Genomic DNA, 24,068 nt, shown 5'->3' with positions numbered 1-24,068 from the left:
TCACTGAGGGTCACCTCCAGGTGGGCATGGAGGAGATTTTAGAACCAAGGAGAAAAAAAAGGGTGTGCCCTTTTCTGGGTGTGCCCCTCCTGCCTGTCACCCAAAACCAGGAGTTCTAGGGTCACCCCCCATGCTGGGTGATGACAGGTTCTCCAAGAGGCATCAGCCCCAGCCTCAACTGGGAGGACACCCAGGCTTGGGGAGACAGAGTGGGACACAGCCTCTAGCCCCATGGGGTCAAGGGTGGCAGAAAAGAGGGGTGGGGCTGAGGGGAAAGCAACAGGAGATGGAAAGGATGCTGGACCTTGGTTAGGTGACAATAACACAAGTGCTATCCACTGTCTGGTCGGGGGTACAGCAGGGTGAAGGATGCTGCAGGAGGACTCATCCCCTCTTTAGCCAGTGTAATGAAGTGAGGGGTAGTTGGCAGCGAGAAGGGGTACTCCAGGGTGGTGTTCATCAAGGAGGCAGGAGTTGTGTCGAGAAGGAGGAAGTTCCCGGGGGAGGCAGGAAACCCCTGTCTGACCTTTGGTCCTCACAGCTACCAGGTGATTCCTGATTCCCAGACCCTTCCCAGCTGGTTAGTGAAGGGAGGAGGATTGGGGGCTTCAAGTTGTGCCCAACCACTATTCCTCTAGGTTGGCCAGGCCCACACAGAGTTCCCCCATCCCACTTTCTGTAGGTGAGAGAAAAACATCTTCTAACTTCCTTAATGGGAACCATATAGGTAGAGTGAATTCATGGTTACAATTTAAAGCTCTGGAGTTAAGTTCTGGCTGTGCCACTTACCAGTGTGTGACCTCAGGCCAGTGACCTTCTCCTTGAGCCTTAGTTTTCTCCAGTCTAAAATGGAGACAGTAAAGCCAATTTTAAAACACTTGTTACAGTGCCTTGCACAGATTCAGCCTTAATAAATGGTGGCATTGTGCTTGACCAGGTGGTGGCGCAGTGGATGGAGCATCGGACTGGGATGCAAAGGACCCAGGTTCGAGACTCCGAGGTCACCAGCTTGAGTGCGAGCTCATCTGGTTTGAGCAAAGCTCACCAGCTTGGACCCAAGGTCACTGGCTTGAGCAAGGGGTTACTTGGTCTGCTGGGTGAGCTTGGACCCAAGGTCACTGGCTTGAGCAAGGGGTTACTTGGTCTGCTGAAGTAGTGCCCACGGTCAAGGCACATATGAGAAAGCAATCAATGAACAACTAAGGCAGGGGCTGGGAACCTATGGCTTGTGAGCCAGATGTGGCTCTTTTGATGGCTGCATCTGGCTCGCAGACAAATCTTTAATAATAAAAAAAAATAACGTTAAAAATATAAAACATTCTCATGTATTACAATCCATTCATTTCCTACCACTCATGTTCATGGTTGCGGGAGGCTGGAGCCAATCACAGCTGTTCTCCGGGACAACACCAAATTTTTATTGGATAATGCATAATGTACACGGGTTGTTGTATGACTCTCATGGAATTACTTTTTTTTTTTTTTTTTTTTTTTTACAGAGACAGAGAGAGAGTCAGAGAGAGGGATAGACAGGGACAGACAGACAGGAACGAAGAGATGAGAAGCATCAATCAATAGTTTTTCATTGTGCATTGCAGCACCTTAGTTGTTCATTGATTACCTTCTCATATGTGCCTTGACCGCAGGCCTTCAGCAGACCAAGTAACCCCTTGCTTGAGCCAGCGACCTTGGGCTCAAGCTGGTGAGCTTTCGCTCAAACCAGATGAGCCACCTGACCTGTGGTGGCGCAGTGGATAAAGCATCAACCTGGAATGCTGAGGTTGCTGGTTCAAAACACTGGGCTTGCCGGTCAAGGCACATATGGGAGTTGAAGCTTCCTGCTCCTCCCCCCTTCTCTCTCTCTCTCTCTCTCTCTCTCCCCTTCCTCTAAAAAAATGAATAAATATGCCTGACCTGTGGTGGCTCAGTGGATAAAGCGTCGACCTGGAACGCTGAGGTCGCCGGTTCGAAACCCTGGGCTTGCCCAGCCAAGGCATATATGGGAGTTGATGCTTCCTGCTCCTCCCTCCTCTCTCCCCCCTTCTCTAAAATGAATAAATAAAATCTTTAAAAAAAAAAATTTGTTTAAAAAAAAAAAAAATGAATAAATAAATAAATAATAATTAAAAAAAAAACCCAGATAAGCCCTCGCTTAAGCTGGCAACCTCGGGGCCTTGAACCTGGGTTCTCTGCATCCCAGTTCGACTCTCTATCCTCTGTGCCACCACCCGGTCAGGCTGGAATTACATTTTAAAATATGTGGCATTCATGGCTCTCTCAGCCAAAAAGTTTTCCGACCCCTGAACTAAGGTGTCGCAACAGAAAACTGATGATTGATGATTCTCATCTCTCCGTTCCTGTGTGTCTGTCCCTATCTATCCCTCTCTCTGACTCTCTCTCTGTCTCTGTAAAATAAATAAATAAATAAAATAAATAAATGGTGGCATTGTTTTTTAAATTTTTAAATTGATTTTAAAGAGAGGAAAAGAGAAGAAGAGAGAATCAATTTGTTGTTCCACTTAGGTATGCATTTATTGGTTGATTCTTGTATGTGCCCTGATTGGGGATCAGACCTGGCATGACACTAACCAACTGAGCTACCTATCCAGTACTAATGGTAGTATGGGGGTCCTCGGGTTACGACAGTCTCAACATATGACTCTCACTCTCATAAAAACTTTTTTTTTATTAAAATACTTTATTTATTGATTTTACAGAGACAGGAGAGAAAGGGGAGCATGGATTGGGAAGTATCAACTCATAGTTGCTTCATGTTAGTTGTTCATTGCTCGCTTGTTGTATGTGCCTTGGCCAGGGCAGCCCAGGGTTTCGAACCGGCAACCTTGGCATTCCAGGCCGAAGGTTTATCCACTGCGCCACCACAGGCCAGGCTCATAAAAACTTTTAAATAATTGAGATGTGAGCCCTGACCATTAGGCTCAGTGGTAGAGCATCGGCCCAGCATGTGGACATTCCAGGTTCGATTCCCAGTCAAGGCACACAGGAGAAGCACCCATCTGCTTCTCCACCCCCTTTCGCTTCTCTCTCTCCTCCTTCCCTCCTGCAGCCAATTAGAGCGAGTTGGCCCGACCTTGAGGATGGCTCTATGGCCTCTGCCTCAGGTGCTGAAAAATGGCTCTAGTTGCAATGGAGCAAGGGCCCCAGGTGGGCAGAGCATCGCCCCCTAGTGGGCTTGATGGGTGGATTCCTGGTCAGGACACATACAGAAGTCTGTCTCTGCCTCCCCTCCTCTCACTAAAATAAAAAAATTGAGATGTGAGTATTTCTTTTGGCTTACACCATTAGCATCTTACTTATGGGCTACGTGGGTGAACCAGTTTGCTTGCACGTGCAGAAGAATACCCAGTAACGTGGCATATGAGTGAGGGAGTTAGTGTTCCCCAGTACGATGACCTATGCCATTTTGGACTGTTAAAAGCGCATGTGTTGCCTGACCTGTGGTGGCGCAGTGGATAAAGCGTCGACCTGGAAATGCTGAGGTCGCCGGTTCGAAACCCTGGGCTTGCCTGGTCAAGGCACATATGGGAGTTGATGCTTCCAGCTCCTCCCCTTTCTCTCTCTCTGTCTCTCTCTCTCTGTCTCTCCTCTCTAAAAATGAATAAATAAAATAAAAATAATTAAAAAAAAAAAAAAAAAAAAAGCGCATGTGTTCAATTTGTGTTAGGCTAGGGTGTGTTTCGACTTACACCAAAATTCGGGTTATGTCACTGTTGTAGGAATAAAACTGTGTTGTAACCTGAGGACTCCCTGTATTTCTTTAAGGTAGGAGGAGATGAGTTGTGCACAGCCTCTGATGTTCCAGGCTGAGGAACTGAGACACAGGGGAGGGGCACTGATTCCCAGTGCTGGTGTCCCAGTCCTGTGGGAACATAGGGAAAAGGGGGCATGACAGCGGTAGAGCCTGAGTGACAAGGGTCCAATTGAGGAGTCCAGGCATGAAGATAGTGCCTGGGCCAAGGCCAAGAGGTGGGACAGTCTTGGTGTATATTTAAGATCTTGGCTATTGCCTGACCAGGCGGTGGCGCAGTGGATAGACTGGGATGCGAAGGACCCAGGTTCGAGACCCCAAGGTTGCCAGCTTGAGTGCAGGCTCATCTGCTTTGAGCAAAGCTTGCCAGCTTGGACCCAAGGTTGCTGGCTTGAGCAAGAGGTTACTTGGTCTGCTGTAGTCCCACGATCAAGGCACATATGAGAAAGCAATCAATGAACAACTAAGGTGTCGCAACAAAAAACTGATGATTGATGCTTCTCATCTCTCTCCATTCCTGTCTGTCTGTCCCTATCTATCTGACTCTTTCTGTCTCTGTAAAAAAAAAAAGAAAGAAAGAAAGAAAGAAGATCTTGGCTATTTATGATATAGTGAAGGTGTTGCATATATGCATATATGTGGTAGGCAGTTAGACAGACATGAGCAAAGCCAGGGCTATAGGCCAGGCACAGGTCACTAGAGCAGAGAGACTCGGTGCCTAGCAATGGGCAAAACTGGGAAAATAAGGACCTCGCCCCGAGGGTGACCTTTCCTCCCTTAGTTGGTCATGTGGTTTAGAGCCCCTGATTTCATTTCCTTGAACATGGGATTCAGACCTCCCTGCCCTTTCCTCCCCTGGCATATCTCTAGTCATGTGGTTTTAGACCCCCTTAGGGGAGGAACAAACAAGGAAGCCCAAGAATAGCTCTTAAGCATTAACCCCTAGAGATAACATCTAGGCCTCAGTTGTGTTTCAGCTCCAGGCCCAGAATAACACCCAAACCAGACAAAGGGAAGCCCTGGCTGACCTCAGGACCAGCTGCATTGACTAATGACCCCCTGCCTTGGCACCAACCAATCAATAACCATTACCCTAAAAGACACACTTGGAGAGCTTATGAATATTCTATTAAGATCCTCTCCTGGGGCCTCCCCTAAAATCCTCAGCGTTTAAACCCCTTAGGCTGGAGGTCTCAGAAGGATATCCTTCCCTTTCCCTTCCTGAAGTATTCCTGCAGCCTTCTTCCTCCTGCTCCTCCCTTTCTTCTTTCCCCCAGGCATTTTTCCTGCCCTCTCCTTCTCCTAAACTCTAAAGGGAACCTACTGAGCCTAGCAACCAGGAGAGCAGTGAGCAGCAACAGCTTGTCCTGGGCTAACCCCCTGAACCTGTCTCCAAGGTCCCCTTTTCTCAAACTTTCTTCCTACATGGCCAATAAATTCTTCCTTTACTTGCTGTACTTTGTCTCTTGATTGAATTCTTTCTCTCAGAATTGAGGTCCTGTCACTCTCCCCCTGTAACATATATGAACATGTTGTTTGTTGTCAAGAAAAAAGAAAGGTAACCATAAACTTCCAAAAAGTAAAAAGCCTTCCTAGACATGATGATGTCAGTGTGCTACAGTGTTGAGCAATTGTTACATCAAAACAGTTTTAAATATACAGGCTAGCCCTGGCCAGTTGGCTCAGCGGTAGAGCGTCGGCCTGGCGTGCAGGAGTCCCGGGTTCGATTCCCGGCCAGGGCACACAGGAGAAGCACCCATCTGCTTCACCACCCCTCCCCCCCTCCTTCCTCTCTGTCTCTCTCTTCTCCTCCAGCAGCCGAGGCTCCATTGGAGTAAAGATGGCCTCTGCCTCAGGTGCTAGAATGGCTCTGGATGCAACAGAGCGACGCCCTGGATGGGCAGAGCATCGCCCCCTGGTGGGCATGCCGGGTGGATCCCGGTCGGGCGCATGCAGGAGTTTGTCTGACTGCCTCCCCGTTTCCAGCTTCGAAAAAATGAAAAAGAAAAAAAAAATAAAAAAAAAAAAATATATATATACAGGCTAGCCTGACCAGGTGGTGGCGCAGTGGATAGATCATCAAACTGGGACATGGAGGACCCAGGTTCGAAACCTTGAGGTTGCCAGCTTGAATGCGGGCTCATCTGGCTTGAGTGAGGGCTCACCAGCTTGAGCACAGGGTCGCTGGCTTGAGCACGGGATCATAGACATGTCCCCATGGTCGCTGGCTTGAGCCCAAAGGTCGCTGGCTTCAAGCCCAAGGTCTCTGGCTTGAGCCCAAGGTCGCTGGCTTGAGCAAGGGGTCACTCACTCTGCTGTAGCACCTGTCCCCCACCGTCAAGGTACATATGAGAAAACAATTAATGAACAACTAAGATGCCCCAACAAAGAATTGATGCTTCTCATCTCTCTCCCTTTCTGTCTGTCTGTCCCTATCTGTCCCTCTCTCTGACTCTCTCTGTCTCTGTAAAAAAAAAAAAAAAAAAAAAAAGAAAAAAAAAAAAAGCCCTGGCTGGATAGTCTGGTTGAGCATTGCCCTAGTACACAGAGGTTGCTGTTTCTGTCTCTCTCTTTCCCTCTTCCTCTCTCTAAAATCAATCAATAAAAAATGTTTTAAAGATAAAAAATAATATTCTGCTTCATTTTGGAAATTTGATCTCACATCTTTGATTTTTAATTTTTTTTCCAAATAACTTGTTTTAATAGCTAGATTTTAAAATTGATACTCAAATATGCCTCTGATAGATACATGAATTCACCAGAACTTCCAACTGCCCTTTTGCAGTTCCACTTGTCTCTCTGACCCTACCCTTGCTTACTTACTATCGCCCCTGAAGCAAAACAGTTCTAGGAAGCTGGTCAAGGGCCCCAAGGAGAAGTGTTTCAGGAAGCCGAAATCATAAAACTGCAGAAGGGAGCATACCAGAATTGCTGACTCAACGCACACTTGCTCAAAGCTCTCCCTAATAAATTTTTGCCTCAGATTCTGTTTCGGTGCCCTTCTCCCCCAGAGAAGTGCACGGCAGGGTTCCTTTCTTCCTTTCAATAAAGCCTGTTACTCTGGTCTTTTCGGACTCCCATGAATTCCAACAGCCTCAAATTTTAATAAGATCCCCTATACACACATTTATTTGCTACTAAAAATTGAAATAGCACATCAAAATTTTTTTGTTACAATTCAAATGTTTGAAAACCAGAGAATCTAGTTAATGCACCCTGCATTAATTATGCTCTAGCCAGACCATTCAATGTTTTCTTTTTTCCATTACTTCCATACAAGTTAATAGCTTCTACTTTTTTTTTTTCTTTCTGAAGCTGGAAACGGGAAGAGACAGTCAGACAGACTCCCGCATGCACCCGACCGGGATCCACCCGGCACGCCCACCAGGGGGCGACGCTCTGCCCACCAGGGGGCGATGCTCTGCCCCTCTGGGGCGTCGCTCTGCTGAGACCAGAGCCACTCTAGCGCCTGGGGCAGAGGTCAAGGAGCCAACCCCAGCGCCCGGGCCATCTTTGCTCCAATGGAGCCTTGGCTGCGGGAGGGGAAGAGAGAGACAGAGAGGAAGGAGGGGGGGGGGGGAGTGTGGAGAAGCAAATGGGCGCTTCTCCTATGTGCCCTGGCCGGGAATCGAACCCGGGTCCCCCGCACGCCAGGCCGACACTCTACTGCTGAGCCAACCGACCAGGGCAGCTTCTACTTCTTGATGTTGGGTTTCATCTTACTGGCTCCAGGCTTCTAAAACACATTGTAAGCCTGACCTGTTGTGGTGCAGCAGATAAACCATCAACCTGGGATGCTGAGGTCACCTGTTGGAAAACCCGGGCTTGCCCGGTCAAGGCACATACAAGAAGCAACTACTATAAGTTAACGCTTCCCGTTTCTCCCGATACCCCTTTTTTCTTTCCTATAAAATCTTTAGAAAAAAAAGTGGAACTGAAGTATATTGAAATAATTCAAATACAAACAACATAGATTCCTTATAAGTTACTGGTATCAAGGTAGACAAGAAAGAGATGCAAGAAAAAGACATCATAGAACTCATACTATATGTTATCAAAATATTGAAATATAGACTTTCCTAGCGAAGAGCAGCTTAGCCAAGCTGCTGCATAGTGATCCTAAAATTCTGGCAAGAAAAAAACAGTACAAGAATAAAGTTTATGGCTAAATTGACTTCATGTCATAATTATTCTCCACACTAATATTATTGGAAGGCTCCCCAATATTCAGGCAATAATGAAAGCTATATCTAAATCTTCTAAATCTTGATTCAATCTCAGTGTTCCTCTCCTGTGGGTCTTTTCGAAGCAGAGATGTGTGCGATATCTTAAAACCTGTAACATCCTTTGCATCCTTTCTTTCTGAGCAGTTGCCAATGTCCTGACTCCTCTTTCCTTCCTGTTGAGTATGCCTTGACCCACCCCTAGTCCAAGTCCTTGTAAGTTCTCTTCTCTGTCCTGTTGTTGGGGTGATATTCTGGTAGAAGGGAAAGGAAGTTGGTACTAAGGTTGAGGGTCAAGTTTCTAAGTTTCTTTGCTAGTACTTCTGAGACAGATCCAGAGGCAGCTGAATCTTCACTGGGCATCTGAAAAGACTCGGGGGTCAAGTTGGGGTTAAGCTTCTTTGGTAAGCCCATTGAAAATCTAGAAGCTCCATCTAAAACTAAAAAAAAAAAAAAAAAAAAAAAAAAAAGCCTGACCTGCGGCGGTGCAGTGGGTAAAAGCGTCGACCTGGAACACTGAGGTCGCTGGTTCAAAACCCTGGGATTTCTTGGTCAAGGCACATATGGGAGTTAATGCTTTCTGCTCCTCCTCCCTTCTCTCTCTGTCTCTCTGTCTCCTCTCTCTAAAATGAATAAATAAAATCTAAAACTAAAAAAAAAAAAAAAAAAAGATCTAGAAGCTCCTCCTAGATCCCTCAAAGGGTTCGTGCAGAAGGTGACGCCCAAAACTCTCAAATTGCTATGAAGTAGCTTGGAAAGAACCATCTGGCACAGAAATAGCGAGGAAAAACCCAAATTCCAACAAAATGCAGTGAAATAAAGAGCTAACTTTAGCTAGATTTTTTTTAATGGAAAGACCAATGATGTAACTTTCTCTTTTTTGCTCAACATTATGTCTTTGGGATCTGTTTGTTCCTATTGCCTCCTGTTTATGTTTTCACTACATACAATACCATAATTATCAGTGGGTATTGAGACAGTTTTAAGTATTCTCTAAATCAGGGGTCTCAAACTCAACTCAGCATGTGGGCCGCAGAGCAAGATCACAGCCCTTCGGCGAGCCGCACTAGGTCTACAAAAGGCAACTGTTACGCAACACTTTTCTCACTGCAGTTGAAAAAAAAAAAAATCAGTACAACAAGCACAATCGTACATGCAGTTTACTCAGTGTCACAAAACGACCAGAAACTGTAGTTCGCATCACAACTGCTGTTAACTAAGCTAATATCTAGCTAGAATGCTAGAGAAATGAAAAATACAAGTAGGCCCCTAGGCTTACTTAATTTTATCCAAAATATTTTGAACTTCGTGGATTAGTCTGCAGGCCGCACAAAATTGTTCGGCGGGCCGCATGCGGCCCGTGGGCCGCGAGTTTGAGACCCCTGCTCTAAATGTTTTGTTCCAATGAACAAAACAAGATTTGATATCAAATCTTCATAAATGAATTAACTGGGCCCCCAAACAGTCACGTTACGTTTTGACAGCTGTCACCAAATTGTCCTCCAAAGAGTTGTTTCCATTGACACCCCTACCAGCAGTGTCTAAAATTTCTAAAAACAAACAAACAAAAATAAATAAAATAAAATAAAATTTCTGCCTGACTAGATGGTGGCGCAGTGGATAGAGTGTCGGACTGGGATGCTGAGGACCCAGGTTTGAGACCCCAAGGTCGCCAGCTTGAGCGCGGGCTCATCTGGTTTGAGCAAAAGCTCACCAGCTTGGACCCAAGGTCACTGGCTCAAGCAAGGGGTTACTGGTCTGCTGAAGGCCCGCGGTCAAGGCACATATGAGAAAGCAATCAATGAACAACTAAGGTGTTGCAACACGCAACGAAAAACTAATAATTGATGCTTCTCATCTCTCCATTCCTTTCTATCCCTCTCTCTGACTCTCTCTGTCTCTGTAAATAAATTAATTAATTTAAAAAAATTTTTTAAAAATAAATAAAATTTCTAAAAACAAACTTTCTGAACACATTCTGCCTATGGCCCCAGCCAGAAAATTCCAGAGGGAGGGGGTGAGCAGTCCTTAGATTCATATGCAGTCAAATGATGTGTTTGTTTTTTTCTTGAGAACAATTTGTTATATTCACAGGAAATTTTGTGCACAAACCTATTTGAATTCTTAGAAGGTCATCCCAAAATTAGGCTTCAATTTTAAACCTTATTTACTTTGGAGAAAATCATTCTTTTTTCTAATTGATTTTTTAGAGAGAGAGATCAATTCATTGTTCCACTCGTCCAGGCACTCACTGGTTGATATACATTTTTTATTTTTGGAGAGAGAGCAAGAGAGAGAGGAAGGGAGAGATATGAAACACATTAATTCATAGTTGTGGCACTTTATTCACTGATTGCTTCTCATACGTGTCTTGACGGGAGTTGAGGGGTGTTAAGGCGAGTCAGTGACCCATTGCTCAAGCCAGCTACCTTAGGATCATGTCAATGATCCTGCACCCAAGCTGCCAATCCCGCACTCAAACTGGTGAGCCTGCACTCAAGCTGGATGAACCCACAGTCAAGCCGACAACCTTGGGGCCTCGAACCTGGAACCACAGCGCCACCACTGGTAAGAATCACTGGTTTATTCTTTTTTTTCTTTTTAAAAATTTTAATGTTTATTTACTGACCTTAGTGAGAGAGGAAGGGAAAGAGAGAGAGAGAGAGACAGGAACACCAATCTGTTGTTGCATGTGTCCTGAATGGGGATCGAACCGGTAACCTCTGTGCTTCAGGACTGTGCTCTAACCCAGTGGTCCCCAAATCCCGGGCTTTGGACCAGTACTGGTCCGTGGGCCATTTGGTACCAGTCCGTAGAGAAAGAATAAATAACTTATATTATTTCCGTTTTATTTATATTTAAGCCTGAAGGATGTTTTATTTTTTAAAAATGACTAGATTCCCTTTGTTACATCCGTCTAAAACTCACTCTTGATGCTTGTCTTAGTCACGTGATACATTTATCCGTCCCACCCTAAAGGCCGGTCTGTGAAAATATTTTCTGATATTAAACCGGTCCATGGCCCAAAAAAGGTTGGGGACCACTGCTCTAACAACTGAGCTATCTGGCCAGGGCACTGGTTGATTCTTATGTGTTCCCTCACGGGGGATTGAACCCACAACCTTGTCATATGGGGACAGAACTCTAATCAACTGAGATACTCAGCCAGACTCTCTTTTTGTCTTTAATCTTTGGTATTTTAATTATGATGTGTGTTGGTGCGGGCCTCTTTGGGTTCATCTTGTTTGGGACTCTGTGCTTCCTGGACTTGTAGGTCTATTTCCTTAAGCAAGTTAGGAAAGTTTTGTCATTTTTTCAAATAGGCTTTCAATTTCTTGCTCTCTTCTCTTTCCAGCACTCCATGATATAAATGTGGGTACACTGAAGTTGTCCTGGAGGCTCCTTACACTATCTTAATTTGGGGGGATTATTTTTTCTTTTTGCTGTTCTGAGTGGGTGTTTTTTGCTTTCTTACATTCCAAATCACTGATTTGATTCTTGGCTTCATCTACTCTAGTATTAATTCCCTGTAAATTATTTTAGTTATTGTATCTTTCATTTCTGATTGGTTAATTTTTTTTTTTTTTTTTACAGAGACAGAGAGTCAGAGAGAGGGCTAGATAGGGACAGATAGGAATAGAGAGAGACAAAAAGCATCAATCGTCAGTTTTTCGTTGCGACACCTTAGTTGTTCATTGATTGCTTTCTCATATGTGCCTTGACCGCGGGCCTTCAGCAGACCAAGTAACCCCTTGCTCGACCCAGCCACCTTGAGTCCAAGCTGACGAGCTTTGCTCAAACCAGATGAGCCCGCACTCAAGCTGGTGACCTCGGGGTCTCGAACCTGGGTCCTCCACATCCCAGTCCGATACTCTATCCACTGCGCCACTGCCTGGTCAGGCCTGATTGGTTAATTTTTATGGTTTCCATATCTGTTTTTCTTTAATTATTAATTGATTTTTAGAGATAAGGAAGAGAGGGAGAGAGACAGACAGGAACATTGATCTGGTCCTGTATATGCCCTGACTAGGGATCAAACCAGCGACCTTTGCATATGAGGATGAGGCTCTAATCAACTGAACTATCCGGCCAGGATATCTATATTCTTTTTTTTTTTTCTATATCCTTTTTAATACTGTTGAAGTTCTTCTAAGTTTAACTACTCTGAGAAAGTGATATTTCTGGTGAAGATAAATTTCAGCAAAGTTCAGAAAACTTTCCACATTTATGTTGATATGTTTCATTTTTGGTTAAATTCAAGTGGAATTAAGTTTTGTGCTTTTGAAGGTGACAGGTGGCAAAGAGCCCTTTGGAGAGGAATAGCCTGTCCTCTTTGGGGCATCATGTTCCTGGCTGAAAAAAAAAGTGATGCACTGTCTTACCTGGAACTGGAGGGCTAGCAAAGTCAGCGTGCTGCTTCCCAGGTGCCCTCTGGCCACAGCTGCACCAAAGTTTCTCATTTTAGTCCCTCTATTCCTGTCTCTGGAGCCACAGAGGGAGGCTCCAGGGTTACCATGGGTAGAGGAGGCCAGGTAGGGACCTGGGAAGGTATGCTGGGGACAGGGTTGGAGACATAGAGATAAGGAGAGACAGAGACAGACAGAAACTTTGAGCGATAATTAGGTGAAGAGATGAGGCAGAACAGAGCAAGGTCATACCAGAGGCTGGCTCTGTGGGGTGGGAGACAGGTGGGATCCAGGAGGCAGTTCCTACTAAGGAGTGCTGTTCGCTCACTTGGGCAGCTGGGGGGAGGCTTGGTAAGGCTAGGGACTTGGGCCTGTTCTCCCTAAGCCACCCCCAATCCTTTGGGTCTCCTGGGGGTTCAAAGTCCCCTCTGCTCTCTCTACCTTCCCAACTGTCTGACACCCAATCTGACTGTACCTTTCCTGCTCACACATTTGCCTGGCTCCCCACTTCCCTCTATACATGGAGCTGAGTTTCAGGTGTTCTGCATGTATGGTCAAGATGGAGCCAGCAGAATAGGTGAATAGTAATAATGTGTTAGGTCTCATGTACAGCCCTCAGCCCAGCTCTTTAAATGGATCAACTCTTGGACTCCACAGCCGCACAGCAAGAAGGTCTTAAGTCAGATAAAGACCATTCTCCTGGTCACTGGCTCTGGCTCACTCCGCAGCGAGAAGCCATTTCCTGCTCACTTCTGGACTTATGCCAGGGTTTGGGGGGTGGTTCTCAGACCCACCCTTAGCCTCAAGCTTGGTACCCTTAGCAGGCAGAAAATGAGCAGCAGGCTGGGGCGCCCTCTGGTGGCCCAGAGCGGAACATAGACATTAAAATCATTCCTCCCCTCAGCCTCACTTCCTCTAGTGGGGTGGGGGGCCTCCAGTTGCCTATCCACGTGGTGCCTGATCAGGGTGGTCAGGAACCACCACCAAGCACCAGGTGGTGGTCGTGGGGTGGGTAATGAGCATGATTGGCTGAAGAGGGATCTGTGTTCCAAGGGCTCCCACTGTATTGCCTACACCAGCCTCTTAAGAATTTTTTAAAACAAAATGTATTTTTTAAAAGGTAATACATGCACATGATTTTTAAAATGAAAACATTACACAAAGATATACAGAGAAACATGAGACTTCTTCCCCCACTAATCTCTAGGCCCCTAGTTCCTGTCCCAGAGGCCACAGCTGTGACCAGTGTTTCCTCTGAAAATATTTGGATAAAAGTATCCTTGAATTATTGCTCTTCTGCTTTTTACATTACATGTCTCACAAAAGATCTGCTTTGGCCTCCCCCCCCCCCCCCCGAGAGAGGCAGGGAGAGAGACAGGAACATCGAGCTAGTCCTGTATGTATCGTGACGGGGAAACAAACTGGCAACCTTCGAACTCTGGGATGACACCCCAACCATCCTGCTTTGGCATTTATAATAGTTGTATAGTATTCGACCATGTGAATGGATGGACATTCAAAATTCCCATCTGGCTGATATTGGGTTGTTTCCAATATTTTTCAATTACCAAGAATGTGGTAATAATGTCCTCTTCCTCGCTCTCCTTTTAAAAAGTACATTACAAAAAATTTTTAAAAAATGTTTGTTGATTTTAGAGAGATAGGAAAGAAGAAAGAGAGCAAGAGAGACAGGAACATCGATCTGTTCCAATATGTGCCCTGACTGGGGTTCGAACTGGCAACCTCTGCACTTCCCAATGATGCTCCAACCGAGCGATCTGGCCAGGGCTAAAAGTACATTTTAAATTTGGAACAATTTTAGATTTACAGAAAAATTTTAGAGATAATACAGAGTCCCTACACAGCCCTCACCAAGCTCGGTCTGTTATAAAGTACTGTACCTCATTTCTGCAGGTTCATGTAGAGACACCAAGTCCAATATGAATTTTGAGTTTTATTATGAAAAGTCGGCAGCATACATGGGGCAATCCTCCTACCCAAATCATGCAGTCCTGATTACCTCTCAGAGGCTGCTTATATACTCTTTGACCACATACAAGTGGGGGGAGGCATAATATCATGACACAAGCTTACAACTACATACAGGTGGGGATTCACAAGACATACATTTCACAGATTCTTCCAGTGTCTCTCCCCTCCCTCCATTGCCTAACTAATGCTATTCCTAGGATTCATGCTATTCCTAGGATTCAAAGAGAGGGAGAAAAAAAGCAATATACAAATTCTATCTCCTATTGAAAGAGCAAGGAAGTTCTTCAAATACCTTACTACATTCCCCCTGTTCTCCCCCCCACCCCCCGAGACAGAGAGAGAGTTAGAGAGAGGGATAGCCAGGGACAGACAGACAGGAACAGAGAGATGAGAAGCATTAATCATTAGTTTTTCGTTGCGCGTTGCTACATTTTAGTTGTTCATTGATTGCCCTCTCATATGTGCCTTGACCGCGGGTTTTCAGCAGACCGAGTAACCCCTTGCTCAAGCCAGCGACCTTGGGCTCAAGCTGGCGACCTCGGGGTCTCGAACCTGGGTCTTCCGCATCCTAGTCTGATGCTCTATCCACTGCGCCACTGCCTGGTCAGGCCATTCCCCCCATCTTATATCATAAGTCAAATCCTTGACTTATTTTACTGAAGAGCATGAGGCTGTAATAGATATTTGACAATACAATTCAACAAATGCCATTAATTAATTTTTATAACTTATACAAACATTCTGCAATTTACAAAAACTGGCTTTCATAACAATTTACTTTTTCCTTTCTCTTTCAAAAAAGTATTTCTATATCTTATATTTTTAGTTACTAAAATTATATAATTCCTTTTTTTAGTCTGAACTTTTTTTTTTTTTTTTTTTTTACAGAGACAGAGAGTGAGTCAGAGAGAGGGATAGACAGGGACAGACAGACAGGAATGGAGAGAGGCGAGAAGCATCAATCATTAGTTTTTCATTGCGCGTTGCAACACCTTAGTTGTTCATTGATTGCTTTCTCATGTGCCTTGACCATGGGCCTTCAGCAGACCAAGTAGCCCCTTGTTGGAGCCAGCAACCTTGGGTTCAAGCTGGTGAGCTTTTGCTCAAACCAGATGAGCCCGTGCTCAAGCTGGCGACCTCGAGGTCTTGAACCTGGGTCCTCTGAATCCCAGTCCGATGTTCTTTCCACTGCGCCACCACCTGGTCAGGCTAGTCTGAACTTATTTATTTATTTATTTATTTATTTATTTATTTATTTTAGAGAGGAGAGAGAGAGACAGAGAGGGAGAGAGAGGAGAGAGAGACAGAGAGAGAGAAGGGGAGAGGAGCAGGAAGCATCAACTCCCATATGTGCCTTGACCAGGCAAGCCCAGGGTTTTGAACCGGCGACCTCAGCATTTCCAGGTCAACGCCCCACCCACTGCGCCACCACAGGTCAGGCGCTAGTCTGAACTTCTTAAAGAAACAACCTTAACCTTTAGTGACAGCCACGCTGGCTTTCCTTTTACCCTGAAGTAAAGCTTGGAACTGGGTTACTGGGGTGTTAGACATGTATCTCTCTGGAGTTCCCCTTAGGAGCACTTCTACTGCGTGTGGTGCTGTTAGAGTTAACTCTTGACCTAATGTGAGCTTGTCAGCCTCTTTAACTAGGATTGCAGTTGCTGCCATGGCCCTTAGGCAGGCGGGCCATCCTGCTGCTACGGGGTCCAGTCATTTGGACAGATATGCAACCAGTCGTTTCCACGGTCCCAAAGGCTGCATCAGAACCCCTTTTGTGATTCCCCGAGCCTCATGAATGAATAGCCGGAAGGGCTTTGAGATGTCAGGTAGGGCAAGAGCAGGGGCCGATGCTAACGCCCTCTTAAGGTTTTCAAAGGCTTTTGCTCTGTCTCAGTCCAGTGTAGAGGTTGTGACCCACCCGTACAGGCATAGAGAGGCTTTGCTAGTTCAGCAAAACCTACAATCCATAGTCTACAATATCCTACAGCCCCAAGGAATTCTCTTACTTGCTGTTCAGTTGTTGGAGTGGGGACCCGGAGTATGGCCTTGACGCGTTCATAGGACAGAGTTCTTTGTCCTTCTTTGACCCTGTAGTCTAAATAAGTAACCTCTGGAGTGCAGAGTTGAGCCTTTTTAACTGACACTCGGTACCCTAATACTTGTAGTGAGGCTAGGAGGTCTCGAGTTGCCTCGAGACAGCGCTCCTCCGTAGATGCCGCCAGCAGTAGGTCATCTATGTACTGGAGTAGGGTACAGTCTTGATGTTCCTGCCGGAAGGCTACTAGGTCTGTGCTTAGGGCCTCATCAAAGATAGTAGGAGAGTTTTTGAAGCCTTGGGGCAGTCTAGTCCATGTTAGTTGGCCAGAGAATTCTCCTGCCGGGCCTATCCACTCAAAGACAAAAACAGGCTGGCTTTTAGGCGCTAGTGGGATGCTGAAGAAGGCGTCTTTAAGGTCTAAGACTGTATAGACCCGATGCTCAGGGTGCAGGAGGCTGAGCAATGTGTACGGGTTAGGGACTGTAGGGTGTATGGTCTCTATCAATGTGTACGGGTTAGGAACTGTAGGGTGTATGATTTCTACCTGTTTATTAACTTCCCGAAGGTCCTGTACCGGTCGGTAATCTTTTGTTCCAGACTTTAGGACCGGTGATAAGGGAGTGTTCCATGGGGATTGGCAGGGTACCAAGATTCCTGCTCTCCAGAGACGCCGTATGTGGACAGCTATTTCCTCCTTAGCTTCCCGACTCATTGGGTGTTGTCTTACTGCTACTGGAGTTGTGGTGGATAGCAACTGTATGACCACAGGCGGCTGGTGGGCTGCTAGTCTGGAGGGTTGGTTTCGGCCCATACTTCTGGAAAACTCTCCTGAAGCTGTTAGAGTAGCGATGGGCTGCAGGCTTCTTCTGGTTCAGCTGACTCCTGTAAAAGGTATTCTTTGGAGAGGGGGCAAGTTAGGAGTAGCTGTAACCCAGCGTCTGGAGTTCTCTTATTGGCTCCTATAGTTAAGATGGTATTTTCTCCCTTAAAGGAGATTGGGGCTTGGAGTTTTTGTAATAAGTCCCGCCCTATCAGAGGATAGGGGCACTCTGATATGACCAAGAACGAATGGGTGACCATTCCTTGCCCTAGATAGATTGTCCGCTGCGTGGTCCATGGGTAGTGGCAGTTTTTCCAGTGGCCCCTTGTATTGAAGTTTTATATGTAGTAATGGGCCCTAGAGGCTTGGTTAAAACCAAATGTGTTGCTCCAGTGTCTATTAAAAAATCCACAGTTTTTTCCCCCTATTTCTGCTGTTACCATAGGCTCCCGGGGGTTCAATGAAAAGGAGCCTTGGCCCCATCAGTCCTCAAAGTTCAGAACCTTAGAACTTGTCTTAGCTGCTTGTAATTAGGGACATCTACTTTTCCAGTGCCGCTCCTCCCTACAATATGCCCACTGACTCTTTCCTAGCCGAGTCCTAGTCCTCCTGGAATTTCTTTCTTTATCACCCTCCCTTAAGGGTCCTCTCTCCTTAAAAGAGTTTGTCTCTTGGAGTGCTGTTACAACTACTTTAGCTATCTTTTTATCCTGTTTTACCTCAATTGCCTATTATAAAAAACTTTCTGAGCTATTGAAATTAACTGGGACCTACTCATGCCTTCAAACCCTTCTAGCTTTTGGAGTTTCTTTTTAATATTGGGGGCTGACTGTGACACGAAAGCCAAATTAATAGCCACACTGTTTTCAATAGCATCCGGATCTATGGAGATATATACCTGCTATGCTTTGCAAAGGCGTTCAAAAAATGCAGCAGGGGCCTGACCAGGCAGTGGCGCAGTGGATAGAGCATAGGACTGGGATGCCGAGGACCCAGGTTCAAGACCCCGAGGTCACCAGCTTGAGTGTGGGCTCATCTGGTTTGAGCAAAAGCTCACCAGCTTGAACCCAAGGTCACTGGCTCGAGCAAGAGGTTACTCAGTCTGCTGAAGGCCCACGGTCAAGGCACATACGAGAAAGCAATCAATGAACAACTAAGGTGTCACAATGAAAAACTAATGATGGATGCTTCTCATCTCTTCATTCCTGTCTATCCCTCTCTCTGACTCTCTCTCTGGCTCTGTAAAAAAAAAAAAAAAAAAAAAAAAATGCAGCAGGGAATTCCTGCAGGTCCTGGGAAATTCCAGAAACCTTTGAGAGGTTGGTGGGCCTCTGGGCCGCAGCCTTTAGGCCCAATAAGAGATACTGGTGAAAGGCGTCCAATGAGGCTCTCCCCTCCAGGGAGTTGTGACCTCATTGAGGTCTAGTAGAGGGGAAAGCCGCCTCAATGCAGTCCCTATTTTCCTCTGTTGATTCCCCTCCTGGCCCTAGAACTGCCTTTTTACCTTCCTGCCTAATTCTATCCCTCTCTTCCGAAGTGAAGAGAATATTTAAAAGTTGCTGGCAGTGTTCCCAGGTAGGTCTATGAGTTTGTAAGATAGTTTCTATGAGCCCTATTAGTGCTTGAAGCTTCTCAGAGAATGGGGGATTTTGGCTTTTCCAATTATATAGGTCACTGGTGGAGAATGGGACATACACAAGGTCGGGGTCATTTCCCGAACGGGGTGCTTCTCTGAGTGGCAAGATAGGATCCCTTCTCTGCCCATACTCAGATCCACTCCGAGTGTGGGGAGGGGATGTAACAGTGGAAGTTATAGCCTCCTCTTGTAGCTGCTGTGTAGGACTAGGGGCTTTAGCTTTTGACCTATAAGAGGGTGGTAGCTTGATTTCCTCAGGAGACTCTGTAAGAACAGGAAGTCCTGAGGCTTCCTTTTTATCCCCTCTTTTTTCTAGACTCAAATCTGGCCTGACTAGGAAGACATAGCGCCCTTTCTGTATGGATCAAGCTTTAGCCACTGTGGCAGATTCATTGTTAAATTTAGCCATTGGTCAATATATGGAAATTGCTCAGGGTGGCCTGGATCCTCAGTTATGATGTTCCAAACTGCCCTTACTAGCCGGAGGTTAAAAGTCCCAGCCGATGGCCATCCTACCCCAAAGGTGGGCCATTCTGGTTCACAGAGAGTGCAAAGCCTTTTTTGACCATTTAATTCCATACTCACTGTAGTCTCCATAACCTTCCTGAAAGTGTTTTAATAGTTCAAGCCACCAATATACAAAATTGGAACTGTCCAAAAAAATGCAGAAATTAGCACACCAATAAAAGCAAGAAAGACAGACAGTTAACTAGTACCCGGATATGAGACAAGAGAGGAAGAAGCCAAAAGAAAAGAATCAGGGCAGGGGAAGCCAGACAGAGAGCCCTGAAGCTAGAGGTCTTGGATCCAAGAGAAGAGATTTTATATTTTGTGAGTTCTGACAGATAGCCACTAACCTAATATGAAGCTTATAAATTTCCTTTTACTTTTGCCCCAAAATTTCCAATTTAATTTTAATTTGGGAATTTCCAATTTTGCATGCATAAAGATTCAGGCCTTACACAGTTACACATTAAACAAAGATTTCACATAACAAATCACACACAAAAAAATACACAGTTCAATAGACAAGGGAAAGGGTTCCACTTTCAGGGGTTTCTCAAGTGTTCTGCTAGCCACATTCCTGGAACTTAGACTCGGACACCAGAGATTCCCATTCACACACCAAACCACTCACTCAGGGGCCTCTCAGGTGTTTGCAGGCTGCTTTCCACTCACGCACTGATTAACAAAGACTGAGATCTCGACAAACACCTGACAAACACAAAGAAGATGTCTCTGGGAGTCCATGGTAAGATCAATTAACCTGGTTAACTCAGTTTCCTCTAATGCCTCCCTAGACCACAAACGAACGAAGTCTCCACTATGCCTTCCTCTAAGAGCGCATCTAGACACCTCTGGAAATCCTGGGCAAGATGAAGTCTCCCCTTCTTTTTTCCCCAGAGTACCACCAGATGTCCCCCAGGGATGTCCAAGGCAAGACCTAAAACCCCTCACCGACATCTCGGTCTTCGAGGGGCCCAATGTGAGAGTGTGACTGCGTCCAGTCCTCTACACACTGGTCCAAGCTGACTAGTCCCAAAACAAAAACCCTCGGAGTTCCAAATCAGCAAAGTAAAAAATCAACCCTGCCTACAATCTCCAAGGTCTAAAATTTCACACTCCTTGATTTCTTTGCCAAATTGTTGGATTTAGGGACCAGAAATTGTGTCTGCCGAGAGACTGTCTGAACCCACTGGAGAACCAGAGCCCTGAAATGTTTCAGGGGGTGCCCCTCCTAGTAAGCCAGCGGGGTCAGGCAGCCCCCCCCCCAGAGAGGGCATCCGATCCGAATGTCTCTACTCATGGTAACACAGAATACCGCATCCCAGATGAGCCCCCAAATGTTATAAAGTACTGTACCTCATTTCTGTGGGTTCATGTAGAAATACCAAGTCCAATATGAATTTTGAGGGGTTTTATTATAAAAAGCTGGTGGCATACACTGATTATCTCTCAGAGGCTGCTTATATACTCTTTGACCACATACAGGTAGGGGAAGGTAGAACATCACGACACAAGCTTACAACTACAGGTGGGGATTCACAAAACATACATTTCACAGATTATTCCAATGTCTCTCCCCTCCCTCCATTGCCTAGGGGCATGCTATTCCTAGGATTCAAAGAGGGGGAGAAAGAAAGCAATATACAAATTCTATCTCCTATTGAAAGAACAAGGAAGTTCTTCAAATACCTTACTACAGGTCCATTGGTAACATCTTATATGTCATGATTCCTTCGTCAAAACTAACAAATTGGCCCTGGCCGGTTGGCTCAGTGGTAGAGCATCGGCCTGGCGTGCAGAAGTGTCAGGTTCGATTCCCGGCCAGGGCACACAGGAGAAGCGCCCATCTGCTTCTCCACCCCTCCCCCTCTCCTTCCTCTCCGTCTCTCTCTTCCCCTCCTGCAGCCGAGGCTCCATTGGAGCAAAGATGGCCTGGGCGCTGGGGATGGCTCCTTGGCCTCTGCCCCAGGCGCTAGAGTGGCTCTGGTCGCGGCAGAGCGACGCCCCGGAGGGGCAGAGTATCGCCCTCTGGTGGGCAGAGCGTCGCCCCCTGGTGGGCGTGCCGGTGGATCCCGGTAGGGCGCATGCGGGAGTCTGTCTGACTGTCTCTCCCTGTTTCCAGCTTCAGAAAAATACAAAACAAACAAAAAAAACCCTAACAAATTAACCTTAGTATATTACTATTAACTAAACTCTACACTTTATTTGATTTACCCAGTTTTTTTTTCTTTTTTTTTAAAAAAGATTTTTTTTTCTTTTTTCTTTTTCTTTTTTTTTTTTTGTATTTTTCTGAAGCTGGAAACGGGGAGAGACAGTCAGACAGACTCCCCCATGCGCCCGACCGGGATCCATCCGGCACACCCACCAGGGGTGATGCTCTGCCCCTCCAGGGCGTCGCTCTGCCCGGACCAGAGCCACTCCAGCGCCTGGGGCAGAGGCCAAGGAGCCATCCCCAGCGCCCGGGCCATCTTTGCTCCAATGGAGCCTCGCTGTGGGAGGGGAAGAGAGAGACAGAGAGGAAGGAGAGGGGGAGGGGTGGAGAAGCAGATGGGCACTTCTCCTGTGTGCCCTGGCTGGGAATTGAACCCGGGACCTCTACACGCCAGGCTGACGCTCTACCACTGAGCCAATCGGCCAGGGCAAGATATTTTTTATTGGCTTTACAGAGAGGAGAGAGGGGGTGGAGAGAGAGAAGTGCCAACTCATAGTTGGTTCACTTTAGTTGTTCATTGCTTGCTTGTTTTATGTGCCTTAACCAGGCAAGCCAAGGGTTTTGAACTGGCGACCTCAGTGTTCCAGGTTGATGCTCTATCCACTACATCGCCACTCTAAGTGTTTTTCTGTTCCAGAATTGAACCCAGTATTCTGCATTGCATGCAATCCATTACTTTGTATTCATGTAAATATGGTTGCATAAAATTGCTACAAGGGGAATTAATGGGTCAAATGGTATATGTATTTTAATTTAGAGATATTTAGAAAACCACCCTCTCAAATGGTTGTGCCAATGACCACCTGTGCTGTGTGGGGTTGCTTGTTTTCCAACAGCAGTATTTAGTTTATTGATTTTAGAGAGAAAGGAAAGGAGAGAGAGAGAAAGAGAAAGAGAAAGAGAGAAACATCAATCTGTCCCTGTTATGTGCCTCAGCCGGGGATAAAATCAGCAACCTCTGCACTTTGGGGTGATGCTCTACTATCTGGCTAGGGATCTTGTTTTTACCTTTGCCAAACTAATTGATGGAAAGTGGTGCCATATTGTTTCTTCAATTTGCATATAAAATCTTTTCCATTGACTTGAGAAAGAGAGAAAGAGAGAGGGGGGAAAAGGAGGAGAGAGAGAATGAGAGAGAAGCATCAATTCATCATTCCATTTAGTTATTCCTTTTAGTTGTGCATTCATGGGTTGTTTCTTGCATGTTCCCTGATCAGGGATCAAACTCATGGCCTCAGCATGTCAGGACGATGCTGTATTTGTTGAACCACCTGGCCAGGGCTGTATTTCTTTTCTAGGAGTGAGGTTGGACATCTTTTTTGGTATGTTTCTGTGAACTGACTGTCCATGTTCTTTGCCCATTTTTCTATGAGTTATTTTGAATTTTTTTAAAATTGATTTGAGAGAGGGAAGCATCAACTCGTTGTTCCACTTAGTTAATCCATTTAGTTGTGCATTCATGGGTTGTCTCTTGTATGTGCCCTGAGTGGGGATTGAACCCACAACCTTGGTGTAACAGGATAACGCTCTAACCAACTGAACTTCTCAGCCAGGACTGAGTTGTTTTTAAAAAAATTAACTTATGCCTGACCAGGCGGTGGCGCAGTGGATAGAGCGTTGGACTAGGATGCGGAAGACCCAGGTTCGAGACCCTGAGGTTGCCAGCTTGAGCGCGGACTCATTTGGTTTGAGAAAAACTCACCAGCTTGGACCCAAGGTCGCTGGCTCGAACAAGGGGTTACTCGGTCTGCTGAAGGACCGTGGTCAAGGCACATATGAGGAAGCAATCAATGAACAACTAAGGTGTCGCAACGAAAAACTGATGATTGATGCTTCTCATCTCTTTCCATTCCTGTCTGTCTGTTCCTATCTATCCCTCTCTCTGACTCTCTCTCTGTCTCTGTAAAAAATAAAAATTAATTTATAAGAGCTCCTTACATAATATGGAAATTATTGTTTTCCTGGATGTACAGTGTGTTTGTAAAGTCATGGTGCACTTTTGACCGGTCACAGGAAAGCAACAAAAGACAATAGAAATGTGAAATCTGCACCAAATAAAAGGAAAACCCTCCCAGTTTCTGTAGGATGATGTGGTAGCATATGTGCATGTGCAGATGATGACGTAACACCGTGTATACAGCGGAGCAGCACACGGCCATGCCAGTCAAGATGTGGACAGTACAGAGGCAAGTTCAGTGTGTTCTGTGGCTAAATTCAAATCCGTGACCAAAGTGCAACATGAATATCGGCGCGTTTATAACAAAGTGCCACCACATAGGAATAACATTACTTGGTGGGATAAGCAGTTGAAGGAAACCGGCAGTTTGGTGGAGAAACCCCGTTCTGGTAGGCCATCAGTGAGTGATGAGTCTGTAGAGGCTATACGGGATAACTACCTAAGGAGCCCTAAAAAATCTGTGCGTGAGCCCACATCGAACTACACTAAATAGGTATGAAACTGGGAG

General features: G+C 45.8%; 1 pseudogene; it reads right to left on the bottom strand.

Moving 5' to 3' along the window:
- Positions 1–7,934: 7,934 nt before the first annotated feature.
- LOC136319343 (developmental pluripotency-associated protein 3-like) lies at positions 7,935–8,406 on the bottom strand (annotated as a pseudogene).
- Positions 8,407–24,068: the final 15,662 nt, after the last annotated feature.

This window comes from Saccopteryx bilineata, chromosome 1 (assembly GCF_036850765.1).
Source record: "Saccopteryx bilineata isolate mSacBil1 chromosome 1, mSacBil1_pri_phased_curated, whole genome shotgun sequence".
Lineage (NCBI taxonomy): Eukaryota > Metazoa > Chordata > Mammalia > Chiroptera > Emballonuridae > Saccopteryx > Saccopteryx bilineata.
Note: the sequence above shows the minus strand (reverse complement) of the source record. Positions and strands in the feature narration are given on the sequence as shown.